This window comes from Phodopus roborovskii, unplaced genomic scaffold (assembly GCF_943737965.1).
Source record: "Phodopus roborovskii unplaced genomic scaffold, PHOROB, whole genome shotgun sequence".
NCBI classification, from domain to species: Eukaryota; Metazoa; Chordata; class Mammalia; order Rodentia; family Cricetidae; genus Phodopus; species Phodopus roborovskii.
The window spans coordinates 12,451,596-12,466,440 of record NW_026126433.1 but is presented as its reverse complement, the minus strand read 5'-3'; the positions used below and the strand labels follow the sequence as shown (position 1 = coordinate 12,466,440).

At 41.2% G+C, this 14,845-nt stretch overlaps 1 pseudogene; it reads right to left on the bottom strand.

Annotated features, from left to right (window-relative positions):
- Window positions 1-6,439: 6,439 nt before the first annotated feature.
- LOC127223369 (non-histone chromosomal protein HMG-14-like) lies at window positions 6,440-7,052 on the bottom strand (annotated as a pseudogene).
- Window positions 7,053-14,845: the final 7,793 nt, after the last annotated feature.

The window sequence follows — 14,845 nt, the reverse complement described above, 5'->3', positions numbered from 1 at the left end:
CCCTCACAATAAAGAAAAAAAAAGTTCAGTTCCAATTTATGCTGTCCCTATACTTAAACTGGAGCATGTTCAAACACCCAGTGACCATCCACTTAAAGAAAACTGAATCCTTGTCCACCTGCACCCCCACCCAAAGCCATCAGTTGTGGAGAGCTACACTTCAGCATCCTTATCACAATTTTTGAGAGTACCTTTTAATGTCTAGATTTATAGGCTCTTACTTTTTGAGTGGTAGAGTAGGGGTAGGGGTTGTCACAGAAGCCTTTTACGTCCCTATTTCTCAACTGTGAGTCTGCAGTCATCAATACCATTGTAAAAGCAGCCTTTTTGCCCTTTATAGTCAGTGGGTGCATAGATCATGGCTTCTGTCAAGGGCCCTGTTTGGGTCAGTGATCCTATGGCAGCCAGAGGTGAGGTGAGGGTAGGACTGAGGTGGAGGGGGCAGGAGGATATATTGATGTCTGTGGCCCATGTTACCACCCAAGGCCATGGGGACTTCTGTGGCTTGTGCCTCTACCTGAAGGATATCTGTGGTCTGTGCTGCCACCTTGGCCATGTCTCTGGAATGCCTCTGGTTTGTGCTATCTGAGGCTATGTTGATATCCATGGGCCTGGCTGCCTGCATGGTCCATATTGGTGTCTATGGCCCTTTTGACCACCCATAACTACCTTGTTGTGACTACCTTTCAACCATGTCTTTGGTTTAGGAGGTTGCTATGACCAACTTATCATTCTTCTGTTTCTCAAACCCTGCCTGTTTTACCCTCAAAGTCCCCCATTTAAACTCCCCTTATCCCTTAACTATAAAAATCTTGTCTTCTTCATATACAGTGTTCCTCTTGAACACTGACTGTTTTTAGGGAGAGACAACCCATGTATATGAATAAGAGTAGCTTACTTTAATTAATTTGTTGTCTTAATGAATTTGGTCATGATGATTTGAATAAATGCTCTTTATTCTTGAATCTTTGGGATTAACAGTTTCACCATGATTGGCTTAATCCTCTAGGTATGGAGAGAGAGAGAGAGAGAGAGAGAGAGAGAGAGAGAGAGAGAGAGAGAGAGAGAGAGAGAGAGAGATGTCACAACCTGTAGCTTGCTATAGAGCTGGGGGGTGAGATTGATGGTTCAACATAAAGTAGAAGAGGGAAAATAAGGATTTGAAGCTAATCCATGTGAGTTGCTGGCTTACTTGCTCTTGGGTCAGGCTTAGCTTGTGGGTTCTCAGAGAAAGCTTACTATAGTTGCAGGCTAGGAAAACAGGATGGGTAGGAAGATAAATTGGAGTAGAACAGTTTCATGATCTTCTGGAGATGATGGCAGAGGGAGGCCTTAGCAGGCATATTGCTACAAACCTGGGGGTGAGACTGGAGTTTTGGGTTTTGAGGAGAGGAGGGAGGAGAGCAGAGATAGGTGAAGATGAGTAGTTAGCATACCTGCTTCTATGGCTCAAGTGGCCTGTGAATTCCCAAGAAATACATGAAGGACATAGGGGCTAGGATAAAGGCATGACTGGGGCAGGGGAGTTTAGACAGGAAGACACATGTGATTCACTGGAGATGCGGGCAGGGAAAAGGGAGACTGAAGCAGGTGGTCTGCTACAGAGTTGGAGATATTCCCTACTCACTTTCTTACCCAAAATTGCTTCTGGCTACATGCTTTATCAGTCAATGATGCATGGGCAGATAAGTAAGTTCCCTATGCTGACTGTTACAGGGGAGTACAGTTTAATCAGAGAAGTAAGAAGCACTTTGAAAAGCCAGTTGTTTGCACTGTGTTCCCTAAACATAGCTGGTTAATTTAAAAGCACACTATAGGAGGAAAACTAATGCTCTCCTATCATGTCTACAAGAACTGGTTCACTAACTGGGCTGCTCACTCTGCACACTGTGGCTGTACCATCCCATAGACAGAAAGTCATAGTGTTGTATCTTCTTCCCTGATAAAGCAATTTTCATCAGGTCTTGACTAAGGAAATGAAAATCCCTGAGGTCTTCACCTCTCCATCTGCAAAAGTGTATTGCCAAGTTGTACTGCCTCACCGGGAAACTATCACACCAACATTTTTATAAAGGATGATTTTATGAAGAGGTAAAAAATGCCAAGTGACCTACATTCCTGGCTCCTCTAAATTAGGCTTGGGAAGTGAATGATTTTATTTCTTTTAGTCGATTAAACCTTTTGTTTGACTTATAATGCAGTGTAGGGTGTGAACCTCCTCACTTGATTCTTATTTCTACCTCCTTTATGGTTACAACTCACAAAGAAACTTAGGTTACTTGGCAACTGTTGGTTCCGTGGGCTAGAATGAGAGAGAAAGAGAATACTCAGATATTATACTACTCCCCAACTCCTTCCACACCACCCCATGTCCTGCCAAACCAAAAATACAAACTCTCTTTTCTCTATAGGAAAGAGGTTAGCTAGTCTCTGGATTATACAATATAACAAAAATGCTGCAGATTAGTATTCATGGCCTTTCATATACATAGAAATTCATATTAAATGACCAAGGAAGGTAAAAGCTAAATGAGATTTTCTACTAGGAACAGATTGCCCTTTCTTATTCCCTGGTGATTCATTTTAATTGGTTTCAATGCCAATTTGCCACAGATCAGAATCATCTACATAGGGTGCCATACCTGAAGTCTATCCTGATTGCCTTGATTGACATGGGAGGACCCACACTGATTGCAGCAGCTGCTGGCAGTCCAGATGAAAGACAGAGGATGATTCCTCTCTTGCCACCAAGATAATTTGCCCTCTTGTTGCTGCTGATTCTTTCCCTGAGGTCAGAAGCAGCATTTCTGAGCTTTCATCATGGATTAGGGACCAGCATCTCGGAGAAATCTGTAGCCCTTCCAGCAGCAGATTAGCATTGCTAGGCCCTAGCACTGTGAACCCAGTTACTTCTGCTGGCCATTTCCCTTCCCTAGCATGAGAAGACCAACCAACCACTGAGGAAGCCAGGCTGCTGCTATACCCACACTGAAGCACCAAATAATTACTGTCTTGGCTCTCAAGTGTGATTCTGCTCTTGCTGGCTCAATCATTATTACACTGATCCCATGGGCTCTGTTCCATCAGAGAACCTGACTAACAAAATATCCATTACAGTGTGGTAGCCCCAGTAGTGTCCTGTCCTGGTGACACACCAGTGAAGCTAAGGGTACACACATCACCTTTGCATTCTGTTATGCTCATGTCCAAGTTGAAGCTTTTTGTCTATTGAAACTGGAGAATTATTTCATTAATGCCTGAAAGGAGGACCACAAGGTAGGCTAGCTATAAATCATGGCACTTTGTTGGAATGAAGAGAGATGGGGAGAAGGCGAAATGCAGGGAAGTTCAGCAGTAGAGGGCAGCAAGGGGACCAAGAGTCTCAGGGTAGAAGAAAAGGGGCACTTCACAGAATCCGAAGGAAGCCTGGGACTTCAGGGAGAGCTCACCCAGGCTAAAAAAGAGAAAAGGGAAAGTTATTTGTTCTTTTTCTGAGTTGCTCAGCCACATGACTGGTGCCCCATTAGTGGTTTTCAAGTTAAAGTTACATGCTTCCAGCTATTATTATATATATTTAATTACTTATAACAGTTTTAGTTTTTGAAACTATACCATCATTAGATCATTACTTTCCTTCCATCTTCTCCCTCTGAATCCTCCCATGCACCCTCATTATTCTCTCTCAAATTTGCATTCTCTTTCTCTAGTTCTGGCCATTTTCCTAGCAAATGGCATAGTTCTTCTTTTTGTCTGGATAAATCCTCCCTGTGCATCTATACCACATTTTAAAAGTCCATCTTTTTGTTTGTTTATGGACACCTGGGCTGATTCCTAAACTCAGCTATCGTGAGTGATACTGTAATAACACTGAAGTGGGTGTAAGTCTGTGAAGTGTTGATTCAAATTCTCTAAGCACACACCCACAAATCGCGTAGATCTATATAGAAATACCCTTTTCCACTTCCCGAGGAACCTGTATGGATTTCCATACAGGTAGTGGGTAAGCATCCCTTCTCTTCACACACAGACCGGTGTGTCTGTAACTTGTTTTGATTGCCATGCTGATGGGGTTGAATTGGAATCCCAGTGTAGATTGATTTTGCATTTCTCTACTAGGTTAGGATGCTGAACACCTTTTCAAGTACTTATTGACAACATATGGCTACTTTGAGAGCTGGATGCTCATTTCATTAGCTTATTAAGTGATTAAATTATCTAAATTTTTGGTGTTAATATTTTTAGTTTTTTATATATTCTAGATATTGATCCACTGTCACATTAATATAGCTAGTGAAGATTTTCTCGCCTTCTATAGGCTGTCTGTTAATTCAATAAACTGTTTTATTTTCTGTGCAGAGGAATTGACACACCAAACCAGTAGCTTTTAGACATGTCAATTACAAACCTGCTGAAAATGAAACCAGAAAAACATGCTCACTCATGATAGTTACTTTTTTGTTGTTGTTGATTTTTTGTTTTGTTTTGTTTTTTTGTTTTTTTTTTTTTGAGGAATAAACAACTCTGGAATTGAAAGAAGTCTACAATGAAAACTTTAAATCACTGAAGAAGGATGCTAAGGAAGGTAGTAGAAAATGACCATAGCCTTGAAATAAATAGACCAGCAGAAATTAACACGGCCAAAGTGACTGCATTACTGAGCGTGACATACCAAGTTTGTGTGATCCCTAGGAATATTCTAATGTGGGTCCAACACCCCCACACACACACACACACCTCCGTGGAACATCCTGGGTCTGCTCTGAGCACACCGAACCTGCCTATCCATGCAGGACCACCTTGAGGCTGAACTCGATCTCATTGCCTCAGGCACTCTGCCAGAGGTGAGTCTGGGACCAGTTCAAGCCAAATACATACCCCCCCCATCTTTCCTTGGGAACTCCCTGGGTTAGCTCTGCATCTTGCTCCACCCTGTATCCTGGTCCTGGATATTACAGTCATGGTACTCTGCTCCATACACCAACCAGAGCCTGCCTTCTCCTCACCCTTTGTCCTGCTGGCCCACTGCTCTGGGTGAGCACTGGGACAGAGTGAGGGTCCAACAACCCTTCTACCTCAGTGGAACTTCCTGGGTCTTCTCTGAGAACACTGGACCAGCCAATCCACATGGGACTACCTTGAGGCCACACTTGCCTGATCTTTGGAGCCCATCGCCTGCCCTCTGGCAGAGGAGAGACCTCCAAGAGAGTTATCATCCAGAGTTGCAGACATGGAACTCCTGACCCACCTACACCCACCAGGAGTACAGGTTAGAGGGAGAGAGAGAGAGAGATTCCACCTGTACCCACAGGAAGAAATGATGGGAACACAGCAATACACGAAAACACCCAATAATAGAAAGACAAGCATGACATCACCAGAATCTAGGGACTCTACACCCATTAGACCTGAACACACCAAACCAGAGGAAGCAGAAGAGAATGACTTAAAAAAAATAACTTCATAAAAATGATAGAGGCCCTCAAAGATGATATGAGAAAATCCCTTAAAGAAATGGAAGAAAAGAAAAAAAAACTGGAAGAAATAGAGAAAAGACCAAGCAAAAAATGCAAGAAATGAACAAATCTCTTAAAGAAAGTAAGGAAAGCCAAGAAAAAAACAATTAAACAGACAAAGAAAACAATTCAAACAGTTGAAGACTTGAAAACTGAAATAGAGAAAATAAAGAAAACAAAAACTGAGAGAATGCTGGAAATAGAAAAACTGAGTAAACGATCAGGGACTACAGATGCAAGCATAACCAACAGAATACAAGCAACTAAAGAGAGAATCTCAGACGCTGAAGACAAACTAGAGGAAATAGATACATCGACCAAAGAAAATCTTAAATCCAACAAATCCTTAACACAAAACATCCAGGAAATGTGGGAAACTGTGAAAAGGCCAAACTTAAGAATCACAGATCAATGGTACAGAAAACATATTTAACAATATCATTGAAGGAAACTTTCCCAATCTGATCTGAAGAAGGACATGCCTATGAAAGGTTTTTTTTTTTTTTTTTTTACACTTTCACAACTGCAATTTTATTGGTTGAGGAGCAGAGTACAGAGACATTTCAATTCTTAACACATGCACCCCATCTCTGAAGAGTCAGACACTGTGTTCACGTACCCCCAAGAGCCACATGTTGTTTCTCTCTGAACTTATTCCAGTCATGTTCCGGCCTCACACGTGCCGGGTTTTCCCTAGTAACACTCAAGTGCTCCCAACCCTCAACCCCACTGACTCACGATTTACTGACACACACAGTACATACTCAGAATGTCCACTTTTCACAGGCATTATCACAGCTGGTAGGAAAATGGACGGCCATGACCATCAGAGACAGTTCTGACAGGACAAGGACCGAGGAGTGGTTTTTTAGGAAACGGTTCTACTAGAAACACGAGACCAAATACAATTCAAAATATTGCAGACACAAATTTACCACTTAGTATGCTTTATGTTGTAGAATATAAAACTAGCCCCCTCTACGGAATGTTATGGTGACCCCCGAGACAGTCACAGCCTCTCCTGATTCAGCATTTTATTTTCTGGTTGTACCAAAAAATAAACAACCAGCAAATGATTTAACCTCTTAAAAAAATCATTTACACTTAAAAAATGGGATGAGGTGAGATTTCCTCTCACCTTTTAAAAATGTTTCTAGAGCTACTAAAAAACGCGCATTTACAAAATAGTTGATAAAAATATTCCTCTGGATTGTACAAGGGAGGCAGGGACCATTGACAGACAAGATGGATGGTTAGTCGGACTTGGCTTCTTTCTCTTCTGCTTCAGAGGCTGGACTCTGGTTCTCCGTTTCCCCGTTCTCTGCAGGCAGGTCTGTGGTTTGCTGGACAGCCACTTCGGCCTGTTTGCCCTTTGCTACCCGCTTCCCTTTTGTTTGCACCTTTTTGTCTGATGATTTATCCTTCCCTGCAGCCTTTTTTGGCTTCCCGTCCACCTTGGCAGGGGCGGGCTTGGCCGACAGCCTCGTGGATGTGCTCCGCCTTCACAGCTCCATCCGTGCTGACCTTCCTCTTGGGCATCATGGCGGCGCTGGGCAGGAGGCACGTGCAATGCTGGACCCTTCGTGGAGCCTCCACCACAGGAGAAATGCTGCGACCTGCCCCGGGGGCGGTGGGAGAACCGGATGCGCCTATGAAAGTTTAAGACATATACCAAACACCAAATAGACTGGACAAAAACAAAAACAAACAAAGTCCCCTTGCCATAAAATAATCAAAACATCTAACATGCAGAAGCAAAATAAACAATATTAAAGGTAGCAAAGGAAAAAGGCCAGGTAACATATAAATGCAGACCTATCAAAATTGTACCTGACTTCTCCATGGAAAATCTCAAGGCTAGAAGGTCCTGGATACATGTTCTACAAATACTAAGAGCCCATGTATGCCATCCCAGACTACTATACCCAGCAAAACTCTCAGTCACTATAGACAGAGAAAACAAGATATTAAATGACAAAGCCAGATTTCAAAAATACATATCCACAAATCTGGCCCTACAGAAAGTTCTGAAAGGAAAACTCCAACCCAAGGAAGTTAACTACACTCACAAATACATCGGCACTAGATAATCCCATTTTACCAGAACCCAAAAGAAAAAAGTGGGCACATATACTCACAATACCACAGCCAACAACAAATCTAAAACAAACAAGAATTAACAATAAATGGTCCTTACTTTCCCTCAACATCAATGGTTTTAACTGGCCTATAAAAAGACACAGGCTAACAGAATGGATACAAAGACAGAATCCATGCTTCTGCTGCATACGAGGAACACATCTAAGCTTCAAAGATAGACATTACCTCAGGGTAAAGGGTTGGGAAAAGATTTTTCCAATCAAATGGAACCAAGAAACAAGCAGGTGTAGCTATCTTAATATCTAACAAATTAGACTTCAAACCACAATCAATCAAAAGAGATAAAGAAGGTCATTTCATAGTCATCACCGGAGAAGTACATCAGTACAAAGTCTCAGTTCTGAACATCTATGCCCCAAATACAAAGGCACCCACATTTGTAAAAGAAATGCAACTAAAACTCAACTCAAAGCTCACATAAAACCTCACACACTCATAGTGGGAGACTTCAACACCCCACTCTCTAGTAGACAGGACCACTAGACAGAAAATTAACAAAGAAACAAAAGAACAAACAGAAGTTATGTCCAAATTGGGTTTAACAGACATCTATAGAACATTCCATCCAAACATAAAAGAATATAACTTCTTTGCTCCACATGGAACCTTCTCTAAAATTGACCACATACTAGGCAACATAACAAACCTCATAAGATACAAAAATTGGAATAATTCCCTGTATCTTATCAGACCACCATGTTTTAAAGTTGGAATTCAACAACAACACAAATTGCAAGAAAACCAACAAACTCATGGAAAATGAACAATGTGCAATTGCACCATTCCTGGGTCAAAGAAGAAATAAAGAAAGAAATTAAAGATTTCTAGAATTCAAGAAGAATAACAACACAACATACCCGAACTTATGGGACACTTGGAAACAGTGCTATGAGGGAAGTTCATTGAACTAAGTACTCATATGAAGAAAACTGAGGATAGTCACATTAGCGAATTAACAGCACAACTGAAAGTCTTAGAACAAAAACAAAACAAAAATAAAACTAAGAAAAACCAAAACAAACAAAAAACAAAAACAAACCACACCCAGAGTAGTAGAGGCCAGAAAATAATCAATTTGAGGTCTGAAATCAATAAAGTAGAAACTAGGAAAACAATAATAAGAATACATATAACAAAGAGTTGGATTTTTGAGAAAATCAACAGGATAGACAAACTTTTATCCAAACTACCCAAAAAGCAGAGAGAGAACATGCAAATCAACAAAATCAGAAATGAAAAGGGGAAAATAACAAAGGACACAGGGGAAATCCAGACAGTTTTCAGGTCATACTTTGAAAATCTGTATTCCACAAAAATTGAAAATTCAAAGGAAATGGACAAGTTTCTGGATAACTATCACTTACCAAAACTAAGTCAAGAACAGACAAACAACTTAAATAGACCTATAACCCACAAAGAAATAGAAGCAGTCATCAAAAGCCTTCCAATGAAAAAAAGTCCAGGGCCAGATGGATTCAGTGCAGAATTCTACCAGACATTCAAGGAAGAACTAGTACCACTACTTCTCAAACTGTTCCACAAGATAGAAACAGAAGGTTCATTGCCAAACTCTTTTTATGAGGCCACAATAACTTTGGTACCCAAACCTCACAAAGACACAACTAAGAAAGAAAACTACAGACCAATATCCCTGATGAACATCGATGCAAAAATACTCAATAAAATACTGGCAAACCGAATTCAAGAATACATCAGAGAAATCATCCACCATGACCAAGTAGGCTTCATACCTGGAATGCAGGGATGGTTTAACATACGAAAATCTATCAACGAGACCCCCCATATAAACAAACAGAAAAAGAAAAACCATATGATTATCTCCCCAGATGCAGAAAAAGCCTTCAACAAAATTCAACACCCTTTCATGATAAAGGTATTGGAGAGGTCAGAGATAACAGGAACATACCTAAACATAATAAGAGCAATATACAGCAAATCAACTGCCAACATCAAACTGAATGGAGAGAAATTTAAGCCAATTCCTCTAAAATCAGGAACAACACAAGGCTGTCCTCTCTCTCCATATCTCTTCAATATCGTACTAGAACTTCTAGCTAATGCTATAAGACAACAAAAGGAGATCAAGGGGATCCAAATTGGAAAGGAAGAAGTCAAACTGTCTCTATTTGCGGATGATATGATAGTTTACATAAGCAACCCAATAAACTCTACCAGGGAACTTCTACAGCTCATAAACACCTTCAGCAAACTAGCAGGATACAAGATAAACTAAAAAAAAAAATCAGTAGCTCTATTTTTTTCAGACGACAATGAGGCAGAGAAAGAAATCGGAGAAACATCACCCTTTACAATAGCCATAAGCAACATAAAGTATCTTGGTGTAACGCTTACCAAACAAGTAAAATACCTATATAATAAGAACTTTGTGACTCTAAAGAAAGAAATTAAAGAAGATACCAGAAAATGGAAAGATCTCCCATGCTCTTGGTTAGGTAGGATTAACATAGTAAAAATGGCAATCTTACCAAAAGCAATCTACAGATTCAATGCAATCCCCATTAAAATCCCACCACAATTCTTCACCGACCTTGAAAGGATAATAATTAACTTTATATGGAAAAACAAAAGACCCAGGATAGCCAAAACAACCCTATACAATAAAAGAACTTCAGGAGGCAGCACCATTCCTGACTTTAAGCTCTACTACAGAGTTATAGTTCTGAAAACAGCCTGGTATTGGCATAATAATAGATAGGTAGACCAATGGAATCAAATTGAAAATCCTGATATTAATCCACGCACCTATGAACACCTGATTTTCGACAAAACAGCTAAAATTATACAATGGGGCAAGGACAGCATCTTCAACAAATGGTGCTGGCACAATTGGATGAGGGTGTGTAGAAGACTGCAGATAGACCCATGTCTGTGGCCATGCACAAAACTGAAGTCCAAATGGATCAAAAACCTCAACATCAATCCAGCCACATTGAACCTCTTAGAAGAGAAAGTAGGAGGTACCCTTGAACAAATTGGTATAGGAGACCACTTCTTGAACATAACTCCAGGGGCACAGACACTGAAAGAAACAATAAATAAATGGGACCTCTTCAAACTTAGAAGCTTCTATAAGGCAAAGGACACAGATGACGAGACCAAATGGCAGCCCACAGACTGGGGAAAGATTTTCACCAATCCTATATCCGACAAAGGGCTGATCTCCAAAATATACAAAGAACTCGGAAACTAGTCAACAAAACACCAAATAACCATATTAAAAAATGGGGTACAGAACTGAAGAAAGAATTCTCAATGGAGGAAATCAAAAAGCCTGAAAGACACTTAAGAAAATGCTCCACATCCTTAGCTATCAGGGAAATGCAAATCAAAACAACTTTGAGATACCATCTTACCCCTGCCAGAATGGCTAAAATTAGAAACACCAGTGATGACTTATGTTGGAGAGGATGTGGAGAAAGGGGAACACTCCTCCACTGCTGGTGGGAGTGCAAACTCATACAGCCATTTTGGAGATCAGTATGGCAGTTCCTCAGGAAAATGGGAATTAGTTTACCCGGCAATCCCCCTCTTAGGCATATACCCAAAGGATTCACATCCATGCAACAAAGACATCTGTTCAACTATGTTCATAGCAGCACTATTTGTAATAGCAAGAACCTGGAAGCAACCTAGATGCCCCTCAATTGAAGAATGGTTAATGAAGATGTGGCACATCTACACAATGGAATACTACTCTGCAGAAAAAAATAATGGTATCTTGAAATTCGCAGGCAAGTGGATGGTACTTGAAGAAACCATCCTGAATGAGGTAACCCAGTCACAAAAAGAGGAACACAGTATATACTCACTCATATATGGATTTTAGACCTAGATCAAATGATCACCAGCCTATAATTCACATCACCAGAGGAACTAGTCTACAAGGTGTATTCTAAGAGATTCATATAAAGTCCCTCACAGAACTGGGAAGGGATAAGTCCCCCAGAGCTCAGGTGAAGTGGGGGAGGACAACGAATGGAGAGAGAAGTAGGAGAAAATGGGGGGGGGAGAAGAGTAAGGCATGTGCGACCAGGAGGATTGAGCCTGGTTAGGAATGGAAGATAGGAAAGAGAGAGAGAGAGAGAGAGACAGAGACAGAGACAGAGAGAGAGAACATAAAAGAGGGAGCCAATATTGTTTTGAATATAAAATTGAACACAAAGAAAGGTCCAGAGAACTACAGGACTGCTCCCAACTAACAATCTCAGCTTCCGTGGAAAGGCTACCATAAAGGCCCTTCCTGGAGAGTGAGATCAACAACTAACTTCTCCATGGAGCCCTCAACTAATGCCTGTTGAAAATAGTAGCAAACACACATACATAAACACTGAGTTGAACTAGAACCCAGAAGCAGATGGAGAGGACAAGACCATGAGGCAGAAGCACATAGAGACAGCTTACCTGAACAAGGAGGAGCCAAGGGCCACTAGACTGATAGCTGGGAAGCCAGCATGGGACTGACTCGGGCCCCCCGAATATGGGTCTCAGCCAGAAGGACTGAGCAGTCTAAGAGACCTCAGGCAGTGGAGCTAGGATGTATCCCTGGTGCACAAAAGGACTTTGCAAACACATCCCCCATGGAGGGATAACTGCCTTAATCTAGAGACAGGAGAGAAGCCCTAGTCCCTACTTCACATGACCTGTCAGATCTACATGACTCCAACTGGATGGCATTCCCCTATATATGGAATTGGGGTGGGGGGATGGGAGGGGAGGGTGTTAGGGTGCATGTGAGAGGGCAGAGAGGGTAAAAGGGAGAGAAGGAGGGAGAGAGGGCTGAGGGGGAGGGAGTGAGTGAGTGAGGGAGGGAGAGGGAACTGGGATCGACATGTAAAATAATAATAATAAAAAAAAATGCTTTGACTCCAAAATTTAAGTTGAAGGACAAGTTATTGGGGAAAAGGATTTCTATTTTTGTTTCCACAGAAAATGAAAAGATGTGGATTTGATCACGCCTGACCGCCTGAAACAGAGTACAAGCTGATCCTACATTCAAATCAGCTGGATAAAACAGCCCTACAGACTACAGCCAGGATATCTGAATCTTCTTCGAATCCCCCAACACAGTGCCCCTTACCAGCAGGAAGTAGTTTGGAAAGAACGATGCCCAAATTCCCAAATATTGTCTATAAATGTTTGTTTTCATTTAATTGGACTCTGTTATATAAAATTAAATAAAAAAAGAAATTTTATGTGCAATCTCACAAATAATATATACTAAAACTTAATTTTATTAAAATTTTTAGTATACTCTGATTATATTTTCAATAGAGAATACAAATATAGTGCCATAATAGATTAAATAAGTTAGTAAATATAATAATTCCATGGAAGAGCAAGTTCATTTCTTGTGCACTATGAGAAAAAAAGTTATAGTAAAAAAAAAAAATCCCAGGGCCAGATGGCTTCAGTGCAGAATTCTACTAAAAATGCAAAGAAGAGCTAATACCAATACTCATCAAATTGTTCCACATAATAGAAGCAGAAGGTTCATTACCAAACTCCTTTCACGAGGCCACAATTACCTTTGTACCCAAGTCATACAAAGATACAACTAAGAATGACATACAGATGGATATCCCTCATGGATACAGAAGCAGGCACCCACAGCTAAACACTGAGCCAAACTGGAATCCAGATGCAGAGAGGGTGAATGTCTGCTTCTGTTTCCATCAGCTACTAGATAAGGACTCTATGATGGCATATATGCTAGTTATCAATCTCATTATCAGGGAAGGGCAGTTAAGGTAGCCTTTCTACTATTTCTCAGATTGTTAGTTGGGGTCATCCCTGCAGGTCTCTGGACATTTCTCTAGAGTCAGTTTTTTCTTCAAACTTATAATGACTCCCTCTATTATGGTATCTCTCTCTCTCTCTCTTTTTTATTTTGTCTATTTGTTCCCCGACTCAATCTTCCTAGTCCCACTTGTTTTCCTCTCCTCCCCCTTCTTTTTCCCCTAACTCCTTCTCCACTTACTGTCCTCCCCCCACTCCCAATATGTTCAGGAGATCTTGTTCCTTTCTTTTCTGTGAGGGAGGAGTAATAAGAAAATGGGGAGAAGACCAGGCTACAGAAACCCAGAATGACAGCTGACCTGAACAAGGGGGAGCTAATTGTCCCCCAGAGTGATAGCTGGGAAACCAGCATTGGACCGACTCTGACCCCCTAATCGTGGGTCTCAGTTAGAAGGTCTGGGCAGTCTAAGGAACCTCTGACAGTGGAACTAGGATGTATCTATCCCTGGTGCAAGAAAGGACTTTGGGAGCACATTCCCCATGGAAGGATACTTCCCTTAGCCTAGATAGAGGCAGAGGGAGGGAAGGTCTAGTCCCTAGTGCAAATGACTTGACAGATTTTGTTGATCTTCCCTGGAAGCCATCACCCTCCCTGTGGGTGGGTGGGTGGGTGGGGGTAAGGGAGCCTGGGAGGCAGGGAGGCAGGGAGAGGGAACTGTGATTGATATATAAAATAAATAAAAATAGTAAACACGAAGAAAACTAAGGCACTATCTCTCAGCAGATGCCCTGCTCTCCCAAGATCTTCCCTGAAACTGAGATGCACAAAGTTTGTTGTTGATGCCTCAGTTTGACCCAGGCATATGACAGTCATTTATTCTCTGTTTTTTAATAAGGTGTGGATTTATGTGGTAGTTTCCTGCTCCTGTAAAATGAAATTTCATAGCTGAGCAGTTAAATCTACATTTAGTAAGGATAGCTGTTTTAAATGCAACGAGACATTATTCATTGTTCATGGAAATGGCAGTGGCTAGGCTTATAGAACCAAGAATGATTTTCTACCTGCACTGCTGGCATTGAGTCCAATTAGATATTTGTTGGTTACTGAAAAATATAAGTCCTACTATTGCACCTTTAAGTATATCTTGCCATGCTGGTCATTGTGGTTCATAGCCATCACTTTTAGGTAGGACTCCTGGTAACTTTTCTACCTTACCGGGTTGTGTATCACCTCCAAGTACTGTGAGAGCTAGTTGTCAGGAAGGAGGCTTTCTGTTCTGTTCCAGTTCAAATCCTGTATCCCAAAAGCAAGGTGTTTTTAGAAATAGAGACTCACCTTCAAAATCCTTGAAGGCAACCAAGGACATGGACAATAGACTATCATTTTAGCTGTC